This window comes from Betta splendens, chromosome 10 (genome assembly GCF_900634795.4).
Source record: "Betta splendens chromosome 10, fBetSpl5.4, whole genome shotgun sequence".
Taxonomy (NCBI): domain Eukaryota; kingdom Metazoa; phylum Chordata; class Actinopteri; order Anabantiformes; family Osphronemidae; genus Betta; species Betta splendens.
The window spans coordinates 3087356-3107888 of record NC_040890.2 but is presented as its reverse complement, the minus strand read 5'-3'; positions in this window follow the sequence as shown (position 1 = coordinate 3107888).

The window sequence follows — 20533 nt, the reverse complement described above, 5'->3', positions numbered from 1 at the left end:
TCCGGTGAGCGACTTGTACACGGAGCCAAACAGAGAGGGAAAAAAGAAGAGACGGCGGCGACTGACCGGGGTGAAGGCTGGGCGCTGGCTGGGTCCAAGTCTGGCCAGATCGTTCTGTCACGGATCGGCAGGGAGAGGACTCAAATGCACAGCGCCAGGACACGACGTAGTCGGTGAAAGAATGAGGGTTTATTCCCAAAATCAAAGTCACGAAACAGTCCGGGTAATACACAGGCCAATATCAAAGAAAAAGGGTACAGCTCTTAGAATCCAAATCGGCAGACTTAGATAGATCATAAAACAGGTAGTGGTCAATAACAAAACGATGACTTACAGGGTCGGTAAGGAGCTGCGGGAACGTGAGAGTCAGGAATCAGTAAACAACGATCTGGCAGAGAATCGATGTGACAGGTGGTGGTTAAATACACGGAGCCGATCACTGATACCAAACAGGTGAGTGTAATGAGGACCGGGAGTGAAGCGGGAACGGCTGTGGTGTGATGAGAAACGGAAATGCTTACAAAATAAAACCGGAAACTGGGATCAAAAACAGAAGAGTCCTTTCAAAATAAAACCAGGAACGAAAACCTGACACCTCTCATCAGGACCAGAAGACACATGTGCTGTACTGGACAGGTCAGATGCGTCTCTGGAGGTCATATCACATGGGGAAACAGGCTGTGATGCAGCCTGTATGAGGGCCTCAGTTACAGCCCCCCCTCAGCAGCCAATGATAAGAGCACAGCTGAGCTGAAGTTAAGACTAACAGAAGAGGGATTATTTAGAATGTCTGTAGATGTAACCTGCACTCCGTCTGGAGTGGAAATCAATCAAATACCTAAACTACACGAGATCTCTTCCTAGGAATTTAACTGGGCCTAAGTTTGAAAGCAAAAATGAATGTTAAGGTGTGTTGCTGTCAGATGTTGCACAAGACAGTGAAACAGTAAGTTTTTCTTTAATAGTCTGGTACGTACATTAATTATTATTACTTCTCTCTAATAGTCGTCTTCCCTTTAATTGTCATTAATAGTCTGTTTCAGCCGGTTTCAGTCTTCCTATAGTCTAGTTTTGTTTTTTTTGTTTTTTTCTACAGTCTGTTTTGTTTTCCTATAGTCTGGCCAGACAAACCTATAGTGTGCACAAATAATTTTAGAAACATGGAGGATTTTATTACTGAATTTGTTGCAAATTGAAATTGTTTAAACCCATCAGACTGTAAAGTCATGCAGCAGTTATCATTTAGCTGTTTGTCATCATTTTAAAATCAATCTGTGGGATTTTTTTGAGCAAAAAGCGATTCTTCATTGCAATAAGCAGATAAGCATGAACATGAATTTGAGCGTGTATCAGCTGTAAGCGTGTTTCTTCATTGCGTGTATGAATGTGTGTGTGTGTTTGCGGTACCGTTTTCTACCTCACGTGAAAAGGAACTGTCACCTTCCTCCTTCCCTAACCATCAGTCTGATGTGAGCGCCAGTGGGTGAAGCCTGACGTAGATGGGACAGTTGTTCCTCGATGACAGACCTTTCCTGGATCCTCAGATGCAGCTCTTTTGGGCCTATCACGTCTAAAGCCTCTCCTGTTGTTTCAGCCAGTGTCTGTGTCTGTGAGCACATCTTCTCCTTGTTTTCCTTTGCTGATTGTCATAAGCAGATGTCTGTGTTAGACACACACGCTTGTATGACAGTTTTACGGCCTCTGACGCTTCAGACACAGTCGTTTCATGCTGGTGCAGGGCTTGTAGTAGCTGGTGAGTCTGATAAGCCCAGAACGTAATGGCTGCAGACGTTGTGAGAGTTGGTGAGGCCTCCATGCAGTTGTCTGTGTCCTCCAGCTGCTGGTTGTTGGTCAGGCACTTCTTCTCCTTCGGTTCTTCTGCTGATGGTGGGAAAGGAGTCCAGATCCGGATTTACCCTCATCGCGCTCAGTTCTGCATTAGAATAGAGAGCAGAAACAATGGGAGCATTTGCTCTTGACATGATATGTGTGTGTGTGTGGTGTGTGGTGTGGCAGAGTGCAAACAATTCTTCCCCAGAGTTGTTATCTCCTTTTTATTCTGTTACTCTCATCTCTCTTTGTTTTCTTTTAGGGGTTTAGTTTTGATAGTTTTGCTTTTTCAAATCTGATCTTTTGTATCTAATTTTTCTTTTAAGATGCATATGTCTTTTACACAAGTGATTCTTCTTTTATAGAAGAATCACTTGTATCACTCATAACCAGTTTCCCACTCAGGGAAACATGAAACGCACTAAAAACCATATTTACTTTTTACTTTTAATTACTTTTACTTTTGTAATGCTGCAGTCTGGTGGTGGAGACTTAGAATGCCCCGAACCTATCTTTTAGAGTCCCAGCGGTTTCGTGCCTTAGACTTTTTTGTGTTCCGACCGGAACCTTTTTTTAAAAATTTCTCTTCCACAGACGTCTCCGTAGAAAGGGAACCGCTCAGATCAGCGACAGAGTTCTCGGAAGTGTTCCCTCACCGTCAGGCCCCTCTAAGACCCGGGTCCCTCGTATCTCAAAAAACACTTCCCTCTGCAAACGCGCTCCGTATTTCAGAAGCCGTCTTTTATTTCTTGTCAACTCCCTTTGGACTGCGCTCAGATCTGCACACTGGTCTGCATCCTCAGTACAGACAAAAAAAGCTCGGTTCCACGAGCCAACCCTTAGCAACCAACGTCTCGGCCACCAGGGCAGACTTTGACCTAATTATTTTACCCGAATATTAAATTTTAAAATTATAATTTTTTCCCTAATATTATATTTTGGATGTTTTCAGCCAAATAGTCGTTTTAGAAATATTATCATCTCTAGTCCTAATTATGTTTTCTTTTGTTGTTGTATGTTTTAGTCTAGTAGGGGATGTTTTAGAATTAATTGTTATTTGCCTTACTTTCCCTAAACCAAATGATTAGAGCCAAGTAAACCCGAATACCTGAAACCAAATTCAAACCCGTTTTTTTTTTTTTTTTCTTCATTAAGTCGCAACAAAACGGAATCTCTCTCACCGAGCAGAGGTTGGATTTTGTGTTTGTTGGATCTCGTCAGAGGCGATCCAGACGGGTGAGCAGTCCTCCCACTCAGAACAGCTGTAGAGGTTTGGAGGTTGAGCGACCCTAGTCCTCAGGACTATCGTCCCTGGTCACACCATCCAGACGACCCGCAGCGGGATCCTGTTCGTAGACGCCAATTTCTGTGGTGGAAATTTTCCATAAAGAAGCAGATGACAGAGTTGTCCTTTTGTGCGATTTATTGAAATAATAAAGAAAGAAAAGAAAAAAAAAGAAAAGTAATGGGGAGAGCAAAGAAAAAGCATGGAGATTGATTGTGCACATCAACAAACCAAAAACCAGCTGGGGAGATCAGTGCACACATCACAAAGGTGTGATGCAAAGAGCCCACGATCCTCAAGTTGCTTCTGCCTTTTAGCTTCTCTGTCCGACTAGGGTGGAATGTCTTCCTAACCCAATCAAATTACATGCACCATCTCCTCCCTGTCGCAGTGTAAAAAAATAAAAGCTTGGAAAACAAGTCGTTCTAGAACCGGAGAACCTGTTAATGTGTCTGGACACGCCGGTAACACAGCACGTGGTTGTTTGGGTTGGCCGTCATGGCAAAGTAGTCAGGACCACAGCTCCCAGTAAGTCCAGTAAATTCGTATTGTAACGAGAAACTCTCACCCCACTACCACACATGCTGTAAGGTTTGCTCTGACGGTACGCACGTTAGACACCAGACGCGCGGTGTAAGAAAGTGAGACTCCTATTTTGAAACACAGTACAACGACGACAGGAAGTCAGTGCTCAAGGACAACATAATTTTACTTTCCAGACTACATCGGCTGAAATCAAGTCGTTTTCTAGTTATATTGTCCAGAAAATAAAGTACAAAGAACATCCGCTTCCTCGTTTCTCTTGATATAAGCGAAAAACAAAATTTAATCACAGCGCCGTGTTAAAAATGAATAAACGAGCTGGAAACAGTGTTTTTTCAAAACTAGACCCGAAATTAGATTTGAGGCCGTTAACCGTTTTCTCGTTTTAAGGAAAAAAAAACTGCTTTTCCCAGCTTTTATTCTGAGGGAGAAATCAAACAGTTGGAACATACACAGCCTGCTTTCCCGTTTCTCGTTTAAAAAGGAACAAACGGCATTTATTCAAAGCAGCGTGTTAAAAACAAATAAACAAGTGGGAAACGGTGTTTTCAAAACCAGACAAATGAATGGATTTAAAGCGGTTTCCCGTTTTCTCATTTTGGGGAAAAACGACTCGACTGTGGCATTGGAGTATTTTGCCAGAATGAGTTTCGCCAAGAAAGGACACTTGGTTTCCAAACCGCGACCTAAACATCCCCTCAAACTCCACGTTTGGGGAATGATTTCTAGGTGGGGACCAGGACCGATGATTATTTTAGAGGGGATTATGGATAGACAGTTTTTCGAGGAGTCAATAATCAAACGCACAGTGGGCCATATATTAGAAAGTATTTTGGAACACAGCATCGTTTTTTTCCAGGACAATGACCTCAAACATGTCGCTGCAAGAGCCTGTCTAGAGGCGGAAGGAATCAACTGGGTGCGCACACCGGCAGAGTCCCCTGATCTGAATCCCATAGAGCTAGTATGGCATCTGCTGAAAGACTTTATTAAGTTAAACATTTAAACCAGTAAGACATAGTCAATGTGTCTTTTAAACGGAAGCTCCAACATTTTACTTTACCACAATATCTGCAGAAAAACTAACTTTTATTACACAGGCAACACAGTGGATTTGGAACTCGCTCTGCACCGTAAACACTGCGTCTAATGTTGGTTCAGTCGATAAAGCAAACTTCACATCCCTTCCCCCTACTCCGTATTGGCACAAAGACATTAACATAGTGTCACCACTCGGTCAATAGATGTAAAATACTTTAGCTTTGAGACAAAGAAAAAGCTCCATGGGAGATCAGGCAGCATAATCAGCTTCACCTACGCAGGACGCCAAAAACTTTCACTTTACTTTTTTTATTCATAATAAAATCGCTGTACGTGGGAGCGGGCACTCGGTCTGTCTAAGCATACAGTACAGCTGCTTATTTCGGTTTTGAACTGTCATAACTAGGAAATACTAATATACTAAATACTATAATCATCTGCTAAATAATACAGGCAGCCAGCCCTATTAGTCATTTGTTATTATCTTGTAGGCCGAAATATAAAAATAAGATAACAATGCTGATTGTTCAGTAATTACAACTTCTGCTTCCACCGAGATTCGAACCCGGAACAAAAAACGGACACATCAAGGCTGTTAAACACTACACAAACCATTAAACCACAAAGACATCGATTTGTAATTCTACCTATATAACATGAGTATAGGAAAGCATCATAGGGGCCAGTGTGGGGGCTGTTTGCCAACTATAGGCCAAAAATACGTAACCCCCCCCCAACGCAGTAAAAACAAGGTGATCATCACACAAGAAAAAAAAGGACATGCTACTTGAATTAGAATTAGAGCAAAAATATAAAATCTCTAGCGATTAAATATGCTGCCTCGCCAACCAATGATGTCCTAGAAGACCTAAGAAATCTAAAGCTGAAATTCCATCCATCTATCCATTTTCATCCACTTCTCCGGGGCCGGGTCGCGGGGGCAGCAGTCTGAGCAGAGAGTTCCAGACTTCCCTCTCCCTGGACACTTCCTCCAACTTTTCCAGTGGGACCCCAAGACGTTCACAGGCCAGCCGAGAGACGTAGTCTCTCCAGCGTGTCCTGGGTCTTCCTCGGGGCCTCCTACCGGTGGGACATGCCCGGATTACCTTCCCAGAGAGGCGTCCAGGAGGCATCCGAACCGAACTCAGATTTGGAGGAACTGATTATCATCCCAGCCGCTTCACACTCAGCTGCAAACCGCACCAGCGCACACTGAAGGTCCTGGCCCGATGAAGTCAACAGGACGACATCATCTGCAAAAAGCAGAGATGCTATCCTGCGGTCCCCAAACCAGACCCTCTCCGGCCCCTGGCTGCGCCTAGAAATTCTGTCCATAAAAATAATGAACAGAACCGGTGACAAAGGGCAGCCCGGCCGAAGTTAGGGCTGCCCTGAACAGCCAACCTGCACCGGGAACAGGTCTGATTTACTGCTGGCAATGCAAACCAAGCTCCTGCTCCGGTTGTACAGAGACCAAACAGCCCTTAGCAAAGAGCCCTGGACTCTATATTTCAAGAGCACCCCCCACAGGATGTCACGGGGGATGCGGTCGAATGCCTTTTCCAGATCCACAAAACACATGTAGACTGGTTGGACAAACTCCCACAAACCCTCAAGCACCCTGCTGAGGATATAAAGCTTGTCCAGCGTTCCACGACCAGGCCAAAAACCACATTGTTCGTCCTGCTCCTGTATCCGAGGTTTGACTATCGGACGAATTCTCCTCTCCAGTACCCTGGCATACACTCTCCTGTCCCCCTTTTTATGAAGAGGGACAACCACCCCGGTTGTCCAGTCCAGAGGAACTGTCCCCCTCGTCCACGCGATGTTGCAGAGGCGTGTCACCCAAGACAGCCCCACAACATCCAGAGACTTGAGGTCGGACGGATCTCATCGACCCCCGCTGCCCTGCCTCCTTACCAACAACCTCGGTGACTTCAGCCTGGGTGATGGGCGAGTTCGCCTCTGAGTCACCTGCCTCTGCTTCCTCAGCAGAAGGCATGTCAAAGGGGTTGAGGAGATCCTCAAAGTACTCCTTCCACCATCCAATAACAATTAAATTATATAATTGATCGCAAAACTCATTTTCAGATAGATCAGGTGCGCCGTGAGAATTTTTAGCCAATCAATTAAAAAATAATAAAGAAAAACAAATCATCCATTTAATAACTAATAAGAAAGGGAACATTACTCATGATCACCATGAAATAAATGATACCTTTAAAAAACTTTTACCAAGTGTTGTATACGTCCCAAATAGATCCATCCACCTCAGCCATAGAGGCGTTTCTGAATAAACTAGAACTGCCAAAGGTAAAGGAAGAACAAGTCACGACTCATTGCTGTCTTTGGCAGAACTACATGAAGCTCTGCAAGAGATGCCAAATATAAAAGCTCCAGGGCCAGATGGATTCCCAACTGAATTTTATAAGGTGTTCTGGTCCATTCTGGCACCCAGCTTTTACAAATTGGTAGTTGAAGTTAACCCTCATGCTGCAGTCCAAAAAGACTCCCTTTCGCCGCCTTGATGGCCTTTTTTGATAAAATCAACAAAATCATCATCCATCAATATTTTTTGGGTTTTTTTTTGTAAATCACTTAAACAACTTAAGACCTGCCCAAAACTACCAAGAATTTTATTTTCTTCAGAATTTTACCCCTTCAAGTGCCGGTTTTTCTATGTGAAGTACTGCTTTTTTTTAATCAAAAAACACAAAAACAAGTTTATTTTCCATAAACAAAATAGTAGGAGGATAGGGTTTTGGTTTGGATTAGAGTTTTGGATATGCCAAAGTAGAAAAAAAATTGGTTTGATTGCATTAGTATTTTTTTATATACTTTTTGCCAGTTATATTATGGCAGAATTTGACTACCAGGGGCCCCAAAATGAATTTGTTTGTGTGTGTGGTCAATCATTTTTAAAAGAACAAATGATTCCAATGCAACAAGTGTCTTCATTTTGTTTGGGATTAAGATTGGCTACAAATATAATAAAACAATGGTTTAAAAAAACACCTTAAAAGGTCAAGATGATGATCTAACATCAAGGGAGCTGAATCCCACCCCGTGACTAATGGGTATATAAGGTGATGTTGTGACCAAAAATCCTCTGTCTGTCTTGTCTTCTGTCACTTTTCTGTGGAATAAATGCTTTGTCGACCCTGGATCTTACTGCTCTGGACTTAGTCATTTTTTGAGACCCTGCGGCTGGGACTTGGAATAATTTTGGGATCTGTCTGCTGGGACTTAGAATAATTTTGGGATCTGGCTTTGAACTTTAGGAGTTTTAACTATTCACCTTGTTGGAACGACCGTTTAGCGGATGGAGACACAGTAGGAGTAAGGCAGAGATGGTGCAAAGACGTGCTTTAATTTTCACCCAGTGAACAACATAAGACTAATTCAACCAAACAAAAATAACACAAAATTAAATTAAAAGTACAAGTGGGTCATAGCCCCTGTGCAGCAGCCTTCCTGCAACAGCCTCCCCTCGCTTGGTACTGAGGAGCCCGTCCTTTTATATTGTGCCTGCCCGGTCCACACTCCTCCACTGGCTGCATAGGGAAACTCTAAACTCCAACACTCATACACAAATGAAATAAATCACAAATACATAAACATAATACAAACAAACAATAATCAATAATCTGTGCAGTTGCACTCCTCCTATTCCACCAAACAATAATATACCGCCATATAAGACGCACCAGCATATAAGACGCACCCAATTTTAAAGGAGGAAAATCTAGAAAAAAAAGATTCTGAACCAAATACTGTAGTAAAATATTTTATATCAACTGTATAAAAGTTAACAGCAGTTTAAGAACAATTGGATGCCAAACATGTAACATGAACAGTCAGTAAAGTCAGTAAACAGTGAAAGTGAAAGTTAAAGAACTCACGGTTCAGATCGTTCCATGGATCAGGAGTCACAGGTCGGATCTTTTTCGGATCAGTAAAAAAAAAAAACAAGACAAACATACCGGTACGTTTTGTCTTTGCCCCCACTCATCACTGTAAAGTCCACCATTGCCCCCCACTCGTCATCACCATCACTGTTCCGCTCCGCGGATCTTTGCATTCGCCGTATAAGACGCACCAACTTTTCCCCTTCAGTTTTGGGGAAAAAAAGTGCATCTTATACGTCAAAAAATACGGTAACTCCAAATGAAATACCGAACCCACTACAAACTCCCCGACTCCCATTAATCAGTAGCTGAGGCCAGAGCCTTCAAAATGGCGCCTGGTTGTGAGGTCACTCTCTTTAACAACCAACTGGAGCACATGAGGTGAGTCCATCAATGTCCATCTGAGTTATTTAAACCTGTAAAATAAAGTACTTTAAATACTTTAAACTATAGTTATGGGTTGTATTCTTTTCAATATTCCAACAATTAAATACTTAACAAATTGATGCACTGAGGAGTTCCATTAGTAATGGAGACCACCTCCATTACATTTCCTCCCTCCTCTCCTGGAGTACAGAACACCTCAGTTTTCTGGAATCCTTGATAAACAGTAAGCCACCACATTGGCTCTCCCCAATCTGTACTGCACCGTGAAGTTGGAAGGTTGCAGAGCCAGGTACCATCCTGCAATCCTCATGTTGGCGTCCCTCATACGATGCAACCACTGTAGAGCACGATGATCAGTCTCCAGGAAGAAATGTCGTCCAAGCAGGTAGTATCTGAGTGTCTCAATGGCCCACTTCATTGCCAAACACTCCTTTTCCACTGTAGAGTACCTTGTCTCTCTGTCCAAAAGTTTGCTGCTCAGAACGGCTACCGGTCTCCTTCCTTCCTCTGATTCCTGTAACAACACAACCCCCAGACCAACCCCGGAAGCATCTGTTTGCAGAATAAAAGGTTTGTCGAAATCCAGGCTGTGCAAAACAGAGTTAGTGCAGATTGAATCCTTCAGCTCTTTAAATGCTTTGTCACAGTCCTCCGTCCATCTCATTTTGCAGGGTGCTGAGCCTTTGGTGAGGTTTGGTAACACAATGCAAAGGTCAGAAAAGTGAGGAATAAACTTCCTATACCACCCTACCAAACCGAAAAAACTTTTTACCTTCTTTTTGGTGGTCGTAATTGGAAAGGAGTGGATGGCCTAAACTTTTTCAACTTGAGGTTTTATCTTACTACAGCCAATCACGTATCCCAAGTACTCCACTTCCCTCCTGGCAACTGCACACTTGAGAGGGTTAATTGTCAGACTAGCTAGGTAGCTCTTCTGTCTCACTCGGGCATCCTTTTTAAGGCGGATCTTATGCTCTACCATGTCAGTGAAACATGGCGTCTCCTTGAAAAGTTCTGGATCCTACAGAGGAGCAACCTCTTCCTGCTGAGAGACAGGTAAGTGAGAGAGGTCAACTGCATTTAACCCACCTTCCTTAGCTGGAAAAAACTTTTCTGTCACCTCCTCATCATTGACAGCATGAACCAGGAAATGCTGGTGTGCAGGCTCCTGGCGGACCTGAAATTCTTTTAGAAAATTTATATGGAAAATCTGACGTTTTCTTCAGTCGTTCTGGCATCAACAGTTCGTATGTGACCTTACCCACTCGTCGAATGATGTCATAAGGTCCATGCCACTTAGTCAACAGCTTACTGTCTGAGGTTGGAAGCAGCAGTAGCACCTTCTGCCCTTGTTTGAAGACTCTTTCCCTGGCTTTTTGATCGTACCAGTTCTTTTGGTTGTGTTGTGCTGCTCTCATGGTCTCCGGGGCTAAGGCCGCCATTTTCTCCAGTTTCTCTCTCATCTTCACCACATATGCCACAACATTTTCTCCTGTAGATGCTGGGTTTTCCCAGTAATCCTTCAGGAGATCCAATGGCCCCCTCGCCTGGCGTCCATACAGCAGTTCAAAGGGTGAGAAACCTGTTGATGCCTGTGGTACCTCCCGATAAGCAAACAGCAAGTACGGCAGCCATTGGTCCCAATCTGCTCCCGTTTCTGAAACAAACTTGCGGAGCATATTTTTTAATGTCTGGTTATACCTTTCCAAAAGCCCATCTGTTTCAGGGTGATAGGCTGCGGTCTTAATTCCCTTCACTCCCAACAGCTGGTAAACCTGTTGCAATAATTTTGAAATAAAGTTAGTACCGCAATCTGTCAGAATTTCTTTAGGTTTTCCCACTCTGGAAAACAGTTGCACCAGGCAATTAGCAACATTTCTGGCTTTTACTGTCCTTGCATAATCATACATTACCAAGATGTACCGGTTTCCTGAAGCGCTTCTCTCCAGTGGCCCCACGACATCCATGCCTAATCTCTCAAAAGGTGTTTCAATAACTGGCAACGGCTGAAGATGTGCACGCATGACCTTCCTCCCTGAGGTGAGCTGGCATTTTTCACAGGAATTACAGTACTGCAAAATCTGACTATACATTCCCAGCCACACAAATCGAATGGAAATCCTCCTCAGTGTCTTCTGAAATGCCATGTGTCCTGCCCAGGGTACAGAGTGTCCGATGTCCATCACCTTGTGTCTAAATTGCTGTGGTAATGCTAATGCCTCCACATTTCCCTCTGTTGGTACAGAATCCCACGTTTTATGACATAGATGGCTTTGTCCAAACAACACAAATCTGGCTGTGCCTCTAAACTTTTCTTTCCTCCTTTGAGCTCTAGACTTTGTTGGTTTAGTTGGACTGGTTTCCCAATCTTCCCCAAAGAAATGCAGTTCACTGAAAACCTCTCTTGCACTCTGAGCTCTGGTTGTAACCATATTCCACGATTTAGTTTCAGTTCTACTAGTGACAGCTTCCACCATTGAGGTCTCTTCCTGATGTTTCCTTCAGACTTCAAAAGCAGCTGAGTGTGTTTTTGTCGCATCTGCTTGCTGTACCAAATCCAGAATGGTGGGCACATCACTTCCAATAATGACTGGGTATGGCAACTTCGGAGCTAAAGCTACTGGTAACAGAAAAGTTTGTCTCCCACCGTCAACCGTTTTGGACGCCTGTTGTTTGTTGTTATTACCTCTGGTAAATTGCCTGCTGCTGAAATCATCTCTGCTCAGACCAGAGCCACGCTCGGCCCCAGTGAGCTTACTTCTTTGGGCAAAGGCGTTGTTTCAGGTAAAGTTACTATGTCTGGACCCTCTTCTGGCCGCCAGAAAAACATCCGCCAGTTCCGCAGCTCTCTTAGCAGTCTCTGGATTATGCTCGCGGATCCAAACTTCAAGCTCTGGGTGAACCATCCTCAGGAAGTGTTCCAAGATTAATGTCTCCGCCATCTGCTTTACAGTTGATTTCTCTGGTTCGATCCACTTTGAAAACAGGTCTTTTAGCCGCGCATACAGCTCCTGTGGCGTCTCAGATGGTCGGATTAAGTATCTGCTGAAATTTCATATTTTGCCAAAATAGCTGCTTTAACTTCAAAATCTTCAGAGTCTGTAATGTCCATTAACACATAAGCGCTGCGTGCTTTACCTGTAAAAAGAGGGATTATGCAAAAAGCCCACTCATCTTTCGGCCAATGGCAGACTTGAGCCCTTCTTTCAAATGCAGTTAAAAAAATATCATCATTTGGCGTGAGGGGGAGTAGTTTAGGTTCTCTATAATGCAATAAGGCTTCCCTTTGCGCTCTGAAATAACAGTCTCTTCGGCTTTTCACCTCCATTACACACCTCTCTAGGAAGTTACTAATTTTCCGGAACCTTACTACTGTGCATTTAGTTCATTTTTCTTCTTTTTAGGATTCATCATTTAATCTCTGGGATTTATATATTTGGAATTTTATCATCTCAATAAAGGATAATTTACACCTATTGGATTTATAAAAATCTCAGTCAGATTGGAATACAAAATTTAAAGGCTTTAGTGTCAGACACAACATTTTGGCGAGCCAGCCAGGAGTGTCTAAGGCGGCGGACTGGGGGAGAGACGGTGAAGCTCAGGGGCCCCAATCCACCATTAAGGTGAGCTAAATTTTCTTTTATTTATCTAATTTATGAGTCAACCTGTCTACTCCTTCCAGCCCAAGGCCAACAGATAGTGTGGGCCTTTCCGAAAAAACCTAGAAATAAAATAAAACATTAAAACATATTTTTTAGAGAACAAGGAGTGGCGTACTCCAGGATCAATAGGCATTTAAAGGTGTTTGTCTGTGTTTTTGTGTGCAACTAACAATTTGTTTTGTCTGTCCGTATGCGTTTTAACTAACTAGTGTCCTTATCTACTGTATGTGTGTGTAACTAAGTGTGCCCGGGTGTGAATGGGAGTGTATGAGGCCCATTGCTATGTTAAAGACGCTAAGGTAATTTGTCATATAAGAAAGTAAAAGGTGAGGGTATGGACAATAATGATGGATAAGTTTGAAAAGTGCTTGTTTAATGTTGTGATTGCCATTTGGTTATTACAATAAAAAATAGTAACAAGCATATAAAAGGGTGGTGTGAAGTAATCCAGGGTACATTACTGTAAATAATAATAATAAAAACAACAATAAGTATAATAACTATACTATCACTAATAATAATAAGAAGAATTGTAATAATAATAGTAACTATAGTATATAGGATATAATATATATAAATAATATTAATGGTATATTTATAGTAGGTAATAAAAGTATTAATAGTAATATGTAACTAAAGTAAAAGTAAAATAGTATAATATATATAGTATAATAATAGTAACAATAATAATTGGGTACACTGAAGAACACCATAGATTTTGCTGACCATATTTGTCTTTAAAAAGTGACACAAATAGCTTAAAATTAAGAACAAAACAGCACCACTAGTGTAAAGTAGTTAGAAAAGCCACAAGTCTACCAAATAAGCAAACTGAAGAAAAGTCTGAAAACATTTGATTACGGTCACGGGTCTGGGGTGTTGTGCTATCGCTCTGAGAAGGGCAATGGGAGCCGTCAGTAGTAAACAACGAGAAACTTTACTCCAGTGGAGCTGATAATGCTGAAACATCCCACAAAGAAACGTAAAATCCAGCAGTGCATGAACAGATGGAACAGGATGACATTGGGGAGTGCAAAGTGGCCCGTCCAAGGCATCTCTGATCCAGTGTACAGTGGAAAAGGCTTTGCGCAAAAGTGATAAAGAAAATGGTAAGTAACATCAAAAGAAAAAGAATGATGAACAAACAGATGTTTTACAATATTTTAGAATAGAAGGAGCTCTTAAGGAGATGATAGCTCAGAGCTCTGTCAAAATAAAACCAACAGCACTTGAAGTGGAGAAACAGCCACCACCTTATGTCCAAATGAAGGGGAGTGGACAGCTTCCCGTTATGACTGATTGGGAGATAGGAGGCAAATTTAGAGGAACTGTTACCCTAAAACTAAAACGAGACAGAGATAGACGTAGATGACAGACCACATAACATAACTCAGCACACTACACAGACACTGCTGACCAGGAGCAACGAGAAGGAACAGTCATTCAGCATGACAAAACATCTAGAATTGTCTCAGAAGGGTGAAGAAGGCGACTTGTCCCACCACTATACAGATTTGAATGGAGATAAACAGACAGCTGAACTGCAAAGCAGGTGCAGGAAAGGGAGCCAGCACCAGAGAGGCGAGCTCAACCTTGAATAGCAGCCAAACGATAGATGTGAGCTGCAGCTGCCGCATGCACAGGGAAGATACAGCAACAGAATAGAAGGAGATATATTTAATTGCTGTGAGAAAAACCAAGGACTCAGAAGAGCATATGGGAGTAGCCACTCCTATCCTCCCACATGTGGGAAAGGAGACGCAGGAGAGTGTTATAGAAGAGACCGAGACCTGCTGCTGGCCCCCAGATCTGCCTGAAGATTAAAACGAGGCTCAGAGAAAAGCAGCACAACTTCAGCAAGAAATAAGAAAGTGTGAACGAGCAATAATGGAAAAGGATGCCTTGCTGGAAGAATTCAAGGCCAAAATAAGTGGCGTAGATCAAAAGCCAACATGGAATGGGATTATCAAACAACAAGAAAATTAAAGAAACTCACTCCATGAGCCCACAAGATGCTTGAAGTGTCTTGAAGAGCTGCAACGTTTAGTGGCTCAAGAAGAAATGGATAATAAACAAAGAAGAAAAACAAAAGGACTTATCAGAGTTGAGATGGATGGTAAGTTCCAAGCTATCCCTGAAAAGGAACTGAAATCTATGAGACTGCGATGCAGAACACTTTCAAACTATTACAGAGACACAGATGAATCAGAGCCTGGGTCTGACAGTGAAGAGCCTGACAACTATATGGCAACACTGCTCAGTAAGGGACCTCACCAGTCAAAGAGGTATGTGCCATGGAACTTTATTTATTTCTAGAAGAAAACACAGTCAAGAACAGGAAAGGTTTTCTCAAACAATGACTGTGATGCTACATCATTTGGACTGTACCAACCAGGAAGTTTCCTGCAAAGATGGATCCCTCTAAGCTGGAGAAAGAGACTCTACAAGATGGAGAGAGTCCCACACAGTTCCTACATGACTTCCAGAGAAAGTGGAAGAATGAGACTGGAAGGGAATGGAATACAAATGAAACCACAAAAACCCTCTTCAAATTATTGGTAAAGAAAGCCATGCCAGAGGAGGTCAGAAAGAAACTGGACAATGTTGTTGGACTGATGAGGATGGAATGGCCGATGTACTCTGAACACTTGTGCACTATGTGGAAACATACAGAGCTGAAAAACAAAGCATGGAAGAACAAAACAAGATGCTGGCTGGAAAACTCACACAGCTTCAAATAGGAGAGCTGACAAAGCAGAAGAGAGACAGAGAAAAGGCTAAACTGCATGCACCAGTGACCACAACAGCAGTGGAGCCTAAGTGTGAAACAGCACAGGAATCAAAGCCTGACACTAAGAACGATGCAAGATTGTTGCAGGCCCCAGTTATTCCTGCTACACCAGCAGCACAGCCAGTATCACAAGTTTTTCCACCTGCACAGCATCCATCCTATCAACCAGCAGGGGCTGCACAGGTGCAGCAAACCCCTCCAATACATGTGCATCTAAATCAAGGCTACCCAACACAGGGCAGAGGCAGAATGAACCTAAGAGGAGGGTCCAATCAGAGAAGAAAATGGAGGAGAGGGCCCCCACTGATGCAGTATCAGACCCTACAACAATACTAAACATGCCAACAGTACCAAACTCCACAACCGCTTGCAGGCCCACCTGGGCAAACGAGAGCAGCGCAAGGAGAGTTCTGGGGATGTGGGCAACCAGCTCACATGAAGAGAAACTGTCCGACTAATCCATGGATGGGCCCTGCAGCACAGTGGCCATAGGGAGGCCCAGAGAAGCCTAAGGGGGAAGTCATTACACCTGTCATCACTCAGCAACCGCAGCATGAACCAACCATTGAAATAACAATACAGAATACTAAACATTGTTTCATGGTGGACACAGGGGCGACTTATTCATGCATAGGAAAAGAAGGAGCTGGACTTCCCCTGTCATCATCAAAGATACAAACTGTTGGCTTCAACACAAGTGATACCATTAACTGAACCTATTCCAATAAAGGTTGCTGGAAAAACAATCTATGCGGCCCTTCTCTATTCCACAGAAATGCCAATCAATCTGCTGCGTAGAGACATATTATGCTCCTTAAAAGCAAGAATAATGCCCCCCCGATGGGGTTGCCTTTGACATACCAGACGATAAACTGAACACCATGATGACACTGATAAAACCGTCTGGAGATGAAGACTGGGAAGCAAAAATCAGAGAGGCACTAGTTTACTGGCTGAAACTAACATCACCTGACTCACACCTGAAACAAGAATGGGAAGAATGGAAGGCCTTTGTTTGTAACCCACTACTATGAAAAGGCAAAAGAACCAACTCTATTCCTCCACTGCACTATGCTGTATGATAACAACCAGAGCCAAGAGGAGTATGGGAAGTGCTGGGATGAACTTATAAATAACACCACTAAAGCAATCCAATATGATGACATCATCGCAGGCCCTCAGGGAGCAGCAGCCATGGTCAAGCTTCCTGAGAGACTGCAAGGATGGTTTCAGGTTTCTGGTTCAGGACCACACATTACACTACTCATAGCAGAAGGACATGAATCACATGAGTTAGGACCAATGATAAGAGAGGCCCAACAAGTCAAACAATGGATCCCCACTGTTTGTGAGTTTATCCAACACTCCCCAGATCAATGCTTTAAAAAATTATTAGTAGACAAGCTGATGAGGTGATAGCAGAAAAAGTACAATTAGAATATGAAACCCAAACAATCATGACACTAACAGATGAACATGAAGAATTATTAGAACAGGTTTCCTCACATGTGTGGTCAGCCAGCAAAACAGACGTAGGATTAGTTAAATTAGCCTTACCTCTCCAATTTACAGTTAAAGCAGGAATGAGATTACCATACCAAAAACAATATCTACTTAAAAAAGAAGGAATAGAGCCTATAATACAGGGACTAGTAGATGCTGGAGTACTGATTAGGACTAGAAGCATGTGTAACACTCCAATCTTTCCAATAAAAAAAGCCAAACACCATTGATTATAGATTAGTGCATGATTTAAGAGCAATAAATGCAGTAGTATAGGAAGAAACCCCATTTGTCCCAGACCCCCACACACTGCTGTCCAACATCCCGCCGGGAACTAAGTGGTACACCGTGATTGATCCTCTGCTCAGCATTTTTCAGTGTGCCTGTACATCCTAATTCTCAATTCTTATTTGCCTTCACCTACTGTACCAGGGTCAGCAGTACACACATCAATGGCTGCCACAGGGCTTTGTGCATTCTCCCTCTATTTTTAACAGAGTGTTAGCAGAAGATCTTTAACATTTAGGCATTCAATCCACCACATTAATGTATGTAGATGACACTCTGATCTGCTCAGAAAACAAAGATCAGTGTGAAAAGGATTCAGTTGCAGTGTTGAATGCACCGGCAGCTGGAGGTCATAAGGTCAGCAAGAGCAAGTTGCAGTTCTGTCAACAGGCAATTGTAAAAGCAGACTGTGGGACAAATGTTGTCCTTCTTGGGCATGGCTGGATACAGCAGACACTGGATCTGTGATTATGCCATAAAAGCAGCTCCTTTATGAAATATGATACGTGCAGCTGGACAAAATAACCGTTCAGCACCTCTGGTGTGGACAGAGGAAGCTGAAGGAGCCTTTCAATTTCTAAAAAGAAACCTGCAGACTGCCCAGCATTAGCTAATCCTAATTATAAGAAATCATTTCATCTTTATGTGGCTGAGAGACAGGGCTATACGTGTGCTTTTTTAATGCAGATGGCACACCTGTTGTGCATGGAGAAGCAGTGGCACAATTGATTCAGGCCATGCAGCTACCAAAAGAGTTAGCTATCGTGAAATGTCCAACACATCAAAGAAATGGCACCTTCATATCTAGAGGAAATAACTTAGCAGATGAAGCTGCAAGAGAAGCAACAAAAAGTGTAATACAATCTCCAGTTTTGAATGATGAAGATGCTATACCCATAACCAACTTAGCATCCCTAATACAAGCTCAGAAGAGGCTCTGCAGATTTATGTGATTTATGCAGATTTATGGAGGAGTGGTCATATTGTGTTGCCTTTGTCACTCCTACCTTTTGCTATAAGGAAAATGCACGAGCCAGATCATTGTTCACGAGGCTAAGTGTTAAAGAAATTACAAGCTGTGTGGTGGTCACCTTATATGGCACCAATAGTAGATAGAGAACTGGCTTTGTCCCCAAAGTGTCCAAAATATAATGTGAGAAAAACCTTCACCCACCCAATAGCTCACATACCAGTTCCTGAAGGCCCTTTCAGACATCTGATGATGGATTATGTCGACATGATAGACAGAGTGAGAGGTAAGAGGTACCTGTTTGTGGTGGTCTGTCGATTCAGCAGGTTCTTGTGTGTCTTTCCTAGGTTTGCTATGCCAGATACTATATCTTGGATGCATTACCACTGGCATTAATGTATATGCGCTCACAAACTAACCGACTGACTCATCTAACACCTCAGGAAATTCTTACTGGCCAACCAATGCCTGTCCCACACTATTGTGGTCCGATAGAGGGACCAACACTGCACCAGCTTGAAAAAGAACTGGGGGATTATTTAAGGGGTTTGACTAAAATCCACAGACTTATCTTTCAACAGGTGAAAGAGGCCAACGGTACGGTACCGGAGAGAACAGAATACCACCAAATTGGTTTTGGTCCCTGGAAACATAGTGGTGCCCCGTAAATTAAATCATTATTAATTCAATTAATAATTAATAAATCAATAATAGTTAAGTGTGTCACTTACCAAACTATAGACCTTTGTCATATAGTTATATATTTAAGCTAATAACCAAGATTTGTGAATCTAAATTACAAACATAATTGGTATCTCCACTCGCATATCCCCAAAATAATTGGTGCAAACCTGTGTGAGGTTAATCAAACTAAGCCTTTTTGAGACCAGGTGAAGTTACTAATTCAATTGGCAATACCACCACCCACATTGCCCCAACATAATGGTGCCCCATGCGAGGCCGACAAAGATTATTCACGGTGCTGTAAATCTGTACAAATAATCTGCTGGTGGATGCAAGAATCCATAACTGTGTGTGGCAGAAACCAAGGTGCCCTTTGCTTTAACACTAGTTACTGAGAACTGCAGTAGGAACAGTGTGCCTAGAAGCTTAGCTTCCACTTAGCATTAAGAGGCCAAGTGTAGCTTTAGCACAGGCTGCTATACCACCAGTGGTACTAGTGTTAGCCTAGCTACTAGCTTAGCTATTAGCTCAGGGTTAGCTGCCATCAGCGTTACCAAGCTGTGCTCTGTTAGCTTAGTGGTAGCTTAGCAACAAGCTACCACATGTCAGCTAGTGTGTGTGCGTGTTAGCATGCTACCATTAGCATAGCTGCTGTGAGTTGGAGTATCTTACCATTAACTGCTAAGTGATACCATTGTGTTGTGCTTACCTTAGCATTAACTGCTGCTAACCACAACCCCAGAGATTGAGAATAGGCTATGCCAAGCCTTCACTGAAACCAAAGTAAGTAGGCTTAGTGTATTTTCAGTTAGCAACCCCTGCTAGCTTATTGTGTGTTAATGGGAGCCAAGCTCGGTTTTCTGCAAGACAAACCCAGACAAGCCTCCACCGCTAACACATAATAAACATTCAAGTAAGCCACAGGTTGAAGTGTCACCTGTGCACCACTACTTTAGCTGTAGTTGTGAGTCACATTGCTCCTCAGAACCAAAATGGGCAACGTGAATCTTTGGAGATCCGGTGCTGAACATTCCCCCAAGCAAGGAGACTTTCAAGGAGTTGTTGCAAAGATCTTAGAAGTGTCAGTAACAGAACTAGAAGACCTCAATAGTTATACCATTGCTGAATGTGAAGCTGAATTGCAGAGGTGTTTATCTTACATAGCCAAACCCTCAATAAAAGCTCACCTGGCCCAAAAGGTAATTGGTGAATTGGCTCTACTGTGCCACCGCAAGGCGCAGCTGAAGGCTGCCGAGTATGAAAAGAAGCTCTTCATTGTGTGCAGTGGCTACAAAGCTGACCAGGAGACCATTTTAAACCTCGAGCAGAGTATCTGGGTCACAAAACAAGAGCTGGAGCAACTCAGGGAAGACAAGGAGAGATTGCAGCAGGACCATGACGCCCTACAATCTAGTCTCCTAGTGGCCCGTCAGGAAGCTGAGAAAGCCAGGAGAAAGAGCCAGAGTGATCAGGTAGACATGGCAGCCAGTCCAGGGAGACAAGAGCTGACCAAGTCAGGCTTAGGTGGTGAGAGTAGGTTTCTTTACAGCCAAACAAACCGATCACATGCAAAGCTGCAGATGATCCAAGCAAACGCAGTGGTTCTTGCCCAGAGGCTAGAGACCCCCCAGCCACCTC